The sequence below is a fragment of the Cicer arietinum genome, chromosome 4 (assembly GCF_000331145.2).
Source record: "Cicer arietinum cultivar CDC Frontier isolate Library 1 chromosome 4, Cicar.CDCFrontier_v2.0, whole genome shotgun sequence".
Classification (NCBI taxonomy): domain Eukaryota; kingdom Viridiplantae; phylum Streptophyta; class Magnoliopsida; order Fabales; family Fabaceae; genus Cicer; species Cicer arietinum.
The window spans coordinates 14,165,110-14,171,077 of record NC_021163.2 but is presented as its reverse complement, the minus strand read 5'-3'; the positions used below and the strand labels follow the sequence as shown (position 1 = coordinate 14,171,077).

At 32.8% G+C, this 5,968-nt stretch overlaps 1 long non-coding RNA gene across 1 annotated transcript; it reads right to left on the bottom strand.

Moving 5' to 3' along the window:
* Nucleotides 1–1,748: 1,748 nt before the first annotated feature.
* Nucleotides 1,749–2,038, bottom strand: LOC140919944 (uncharacterized). The gene is made up of 2 exons (XR_012162662.1): nucleotides 2,006–2,038; nucleotides 1,749–1,935 (listed from the first exon to the last, which is right to left on the bottom strand). It is a non-coding gene; the product is annotated as an uncharacterized lncRNA (long non-coding RNA).
* Between the last annotated feature and the right edge of the window lie 3,930 nt (nucleotides 2,039–5,968).

Sequence of the window (5,968 nt, the reverse complement as noted above, 5' to 3'; positions counted from 1 at the left end):
ATTTGTTGTTTATTTAAATTTATTTATTCAATTATTTGTTTAAGTTGATTCAATTATTTATTTAAGGTTATTTAATTAATTAATTACTTTGTAATTACTCGCAGGATCGTGGACCGTTAAAAGTCATTACTCATGGATTGAAGTTGAAGAAGTTTTCCGAAGTTCCTGTGCCACATCCTGTAGAGCATTGGATTCGGGAATCTGGGCTGCTACCTCTATCTTCGGCCTACCTCACTATGGTTGATGTTGGTCTGATATCCGCATTTGTTGAAAGATGGTACAGGGAGACCAGCTCATTTCATTTGTCATTTGGAGAGATGACTATTACTTTAGACGACGTCGCGACTCTCCTTCACATATCACCCCATGGTAAATTTTTTAATGCACCTGTGAATATGAACACTAATAATGTTGCAAGAGCTGCACATGAGTACTTAGGTGCAACATGGGAGGAATCTCTAGCTGAGATTAATTATAATAAATGTGTCCAATATAGATTGCAATGGTTGCGTGATTTATATAGTCGTCTCATTCAAACTAACCAGTTTGAGTGTGCGGCTAGAACGTATCTATTGCATTTAGTTGGCAGCACAATTTTCGCCGATAAAACACATACGCGTGTGGAGGCGAAATACATCAGTTTATTTATTGATTTAGATCGTTGTCGATACTATTCATGGGTTGCCGCGGCATTGGTTTTCCTTTATGTCAATATGGGAGATGGGGCTGTCCATGACACTCGACAGTTGGGAGGTTACATGACCCTTTTACAGGTATATCCATTTATTTAATTATTTTATTTATTAAGTTGTATTATTTTACTTATGTATTTAAATTAAGTTGTATTATGTTACTTATGTTGCAGTGCTGGATTTACGAACACTTCCCTAGGATATGTAAGCGGGGCGATAGAGGTGCGATTCATGCACATCTTCCAAGAGCATGTAGGTGGATTGCAAAACATGCTGTTGAAGGTGGATTAGTGACCTATCGGCAGAGACTTGATGCTTTGTTGCTTGAGGATGTAGTGTTTACACCATATGATGATGATCGAGCTAATCATCCGTTTGAAGATATTTCGATGTTCTCTAGTTATCTTCGATGTGGTGGAGTCTTAGTCCCATATTTGCCGGAGCGATGTCTTCGACAATTTGGTCGTATGCAGTGCATCCCGCCTGATGTTCCTCCCAGGCCCAACAGTATAGATTGGGTGTGGCAGACTACTATGCAGTCATCTGTATCGGTGTTTCGAAGGCTATATCATGTTGCGAGTTTTCCTGGAGAGGTCACTGAGGACTATTATCCATGGTACATGTCTGTGTCACATCCTCTGATCATTCCTCGGTCTACTGCACATGCGGGTACATCCTCTGACCATCCATCTGACCATCCATCATCTGCTGCACATGTGGGTCCATCATCTGCTGCACATGCTGGTCCATCATCTTCTGACCGAGATCGTAGAGCAGCTGAGCTTGTAAGTAGAGCCATTAATTTGGTAGAGTCGTTTAGTGAAATTCATGAGATTTTAAGTGAGTTAAGTCTTTTGTACGATGATTAGTAATTTGATATATTTTGTGTTATGTGTTATGTACTGTAATTTGAGATATTTTGTGATTATGTGATATGTTTAGTGATTTGAGATATATTGTGTTATATGTTATGTTAATCCGCATTTATTTTAAGTTAATTCATAATAAAAGATACTGAAAATGATAAAACAAGATATTTTAATAATCCATAAACAGTGATATACAACATATTCTAATCTTCATTTAATGAAATACAAGATGATCTGATAAATGATGGATCAATGCGTTCCCAATGCTTCATACGTGCTGCATAAGCTACTTCCCAACTCTTTGTTGTGTCACTACAAAAGTCTTTCCATTTTTGTGACGTAGGTGACAAAGGACAATCAGACTTCAATTTGATCTGAATAAAAAAAGGTTACAAATTAATTTATCTGAATAATAAATTTTTTAACATTAAGCATTAATTTTACCTGTACCCAATGATTCTCGTTAACAAATCCAATTGCTAGTAAAAAGTGAACAAAAGTCTCTTTCGATAGTGATTTGTTTAGTGGGAAAAATGTCATATTCAGATTACGAGACAACGACACCAATATGACATTATATAGTATTGCTATCACGTAACCCAAGTCTGGTAAAGACATCCACTTATCTTTTCCTTGAGCATCCAATTTTGATATTTTCAATAAGTTGCGCATTGATTCAACATTGTCATCAAAAACATTAGAATAAACATCTTTATGTAGACCAATCTCTTTATCCAATTGCGATCGAACTAAAGCCCAAGATTCTTCGGTCCAACCTAGCAATGCTGCAATTGCACGAAACCCACAATTTCCATCAGCCACAACATCTACTATGTCCTCAATATACGGACGTATATAAGTAGGAAATTGTGTCTTAAAAGAATGTTGAGATGATTGAGATTGTTGCCTTGCAGAACGTTGAGATAATTGAGATGGTTTCCTTGCCTTTGCAGATTCTTGAGAGGCATCAACATACTCCCAATATGAAGGATCACGGGGAGTATCAAATTCTTTTTTCTTTTTACCAGCTCCTTTGGTTCTCACTTTCTCTGGTGGTGTAAGTATTGATGTGGTATGTGGAAATACAATTTCACGCACCTTTGCCTTGAATATCTTTTGACTTATAATATCGTGTTTCTTCATGTACGCTTTCATTGCTTCCAACTCTTCAGAAAATTCATAATCTGATAAAGATTCTTCATCCTCTAATTCATGTTCAATGCTTAATTGTTTCCAAAAATCATGAATGCTATCTAAAGGGATAACATTACCATATATCTGCAACTTAGCCAACTCACAAGCACATGGTAATCCATGAGTTGTTCTAATTGAACAACCACATTCTGTTTTGTTAGTACCTACAATCTTCACCCTTTCCAACTGTTTATCAATTTCTTTCATACATTTTCTTGATACACAGTGATGTACATTTTGAAAAAATTGTGAATTATACCTGTGCTCAACGTCCTTTATGGTTTTCTGAAAAGAAGATTGAATGATACATATTTGGTTCTTTAACATCATATTCACTGCATCCCAACTTTTACACAAATCACCAAAACTAGTTTGAAGCATGTTTTTCAATCTCCAATGAGCAGACTCAACTCTACAAATAAATTAAATAACATAAATTAAAACAAATCACATAAACTAGTAAATCATGTTTGCTAAAACAATACAATTCATATTTTAAAAATATCTGTTAGATGTATTCCCCAAATGCATCACTCTATTGGTCCAAACATTGACAAACCTTTCTTTGTAAGGTGTTAACCATGAATCCTTCACATAATCAACAAAAAGAATAATATCGGCACACAATAGCTCAAATTGTTGCAAATGATGATCATACTCTTCCACACTAGTCGAATAGACAATCTTTTTCCATAAATCCGTTACTTCTTCTTGTCTATCCTTTTTGACATATTGTTTGCATTTTGCCCCAACATTTTTTTCAATATGAAAACGACATAGCAAATGTATTGAAGTAGGAAACACAACACTAATCGCATTCATCATGGCAAGATCTCTATCAGTCACAATAACTTTAGAAATCAAAGACTCAGATTTGAACAACATTCGTACCTTCTCAAATGCCCAGATGAAGTTATCTTGTCGCTCTTTTTCCAAATAAGCAAACCCAACTGAAAATGTCAAACTAGTAGATGTGACACCGACTATTTCAAGTAATGGTAACCGATATCTGTTTGTTTTGTATGTGCTATCACATATCAAAACAAAATGAAATGTGTTTAATAACTTTATACAATCAGGATGCGTCCAAAAAATATCTATCAAAATATCAGAATTTTCCCGTCTTTTTGTCCAATGCACATAATTTTCTTGTTGTATTAACTTCAACAGATGTTGCATTTCTGTGTATGAACCTCTCAATGATGATCGATAAGTACTTCTTGCTTTATATATTTGTCTGGGAATAGTGACATTGGTTTCATTTCTCACTTTCAAAGCATTTAGAATGAATCTGGGTGCAAGCTTATACTTTGTCATATCATTGAAAAATTTCCCCTCTTCTTCGTTTAAACGCATGTCAAACTAGTAGAAGTGACACCGACTATTTCAAGTAATGGCAACCGATATCTGTTTGTTTTGTATGTGCTATCACATATCAAAACAAAATGAAATGTGTTTAACAACTTTATACAGTCAGGATGCGTCCAAAAAATATCTCTCAAAATATCAGAATTTTCCCGTCTTCTTGTCCAATGCACATAATTTTCTTGTTGTATTAACTTCAACAGATGCTGCATTTCTGTGTACGGACCTCTCAATGATGATCGATAAGTACTCCTTGCTTTATATATTTGACTGGGAATAGTGACATTGGTTTCATTTCTCACTTTCAAAGCATTTAGAATGAATCTGGGTGCAAGCTTATACTTTGTCATATCATTGACAAATTTCCTCTCTTCTTCGTTTAAACGCCCCAAATAGGAATGACCGGTTACAGTATCAAGTAATTCATGATTGTGTGTCCCACAACGAACACTAATTTTCCATCCTTCACCGACACTTAATGGTACACATCTGAGAGTAAATGGACAGTTTTCCTTATGAGAGCAAGTTACTGATTTTTTTGATTCTGATTTATATCTTCCACCTCTTTCGCATCCCAAAATCAATTTGTCTTTTCTTCCCCTAATTCCGTTTGCTTTATCTGATCGAATGGTAACAATTAAAATTCCATTTTGTCTTCCAATCGCTTTTGCCCATTCAAATACAGCTTCTCGAGAAGAAAATACCTGCAAAATACGTTTCAAATAAAAATTAACTATATAGCTATAAGAAAAATTTAATTGGTGATGATTCATCAGTAGTTATAATAATACCTGATCAGTGGTGAATTTTTCTGTAGAATCTATAACATTTTTTGAAGCAGAAACATCAACTCTACTCATACCTAATTTCAAAATTAGTAACAAATTTAATTAAAAATAATATTCTAAATATTGAATTTAAAAAAAATTAAAAAATATTTCTAACATAAATATTGAATTTAAAAAAAATTAAAAAACATTTCGAAACTTTGACTTATTGTAAAAAGTTCGAAATCTGATTTTCGAAAATCTTAAAAATTCGAATAATAATTTCGAAACTTTTGTGAAAAGCCAAACTTTCGAAGAACAAATTTCATTTCGAAATTTCTAAAATTCAAATATACATTTCGAAAGTTTCGTGAAAGGCCAAATTTTCGAAGCATTATTTTATTTCGAAACTTTCAAATGCAAGCAAATATTCGAATAATGTCCATTTCGAAAATTTGGTGTTTATCCAAATTTTCGAAAATTTGTATTTTTTTGAAAGAAATTGCATTTCGAAGGTTTTAAAATAACAAAAATTTCGAATAACTTATTGAAATGCATTTCGAAACTTTTAAACTTTCGAATCCTACATTTTTTTTCAAATTTTTTGAAGGTGGTGGGGTGTGAAATCAGAATGGTAATTTTTTTTATACTTTTATACTATTTTACAGAGGGGTATAATAGTCTTTAAAAAATACTGGAGGGTGGCAGGTAAAATTGGGGGGTGCCTGGTACAAAACTCTTACATTTATTCTCTTAATCAATACACTAAAGATCCTCATTAACATTTAATATTTTAAGAGTTCAAATATTGTTATTTTTTAATAAAAAAATATATTTTTTATATCATTAACATGTGCACAAGGTACATCTTCACGTGAACCCATAAATAAATAAAAATGAAATTATAAATAAAAAAAATTAAATGAAGGATAAAATTATAAAGAAAAAATTATAATTAAACTTGTTGTTCCCTTTATATATATAATATAAATATAGATAAAGCTGAAATTGTAACTGAAATAATTTAAATAAATGGTAATATTTGAAGAAAAAAAAGTCACTAAAAATTGTTATATATATA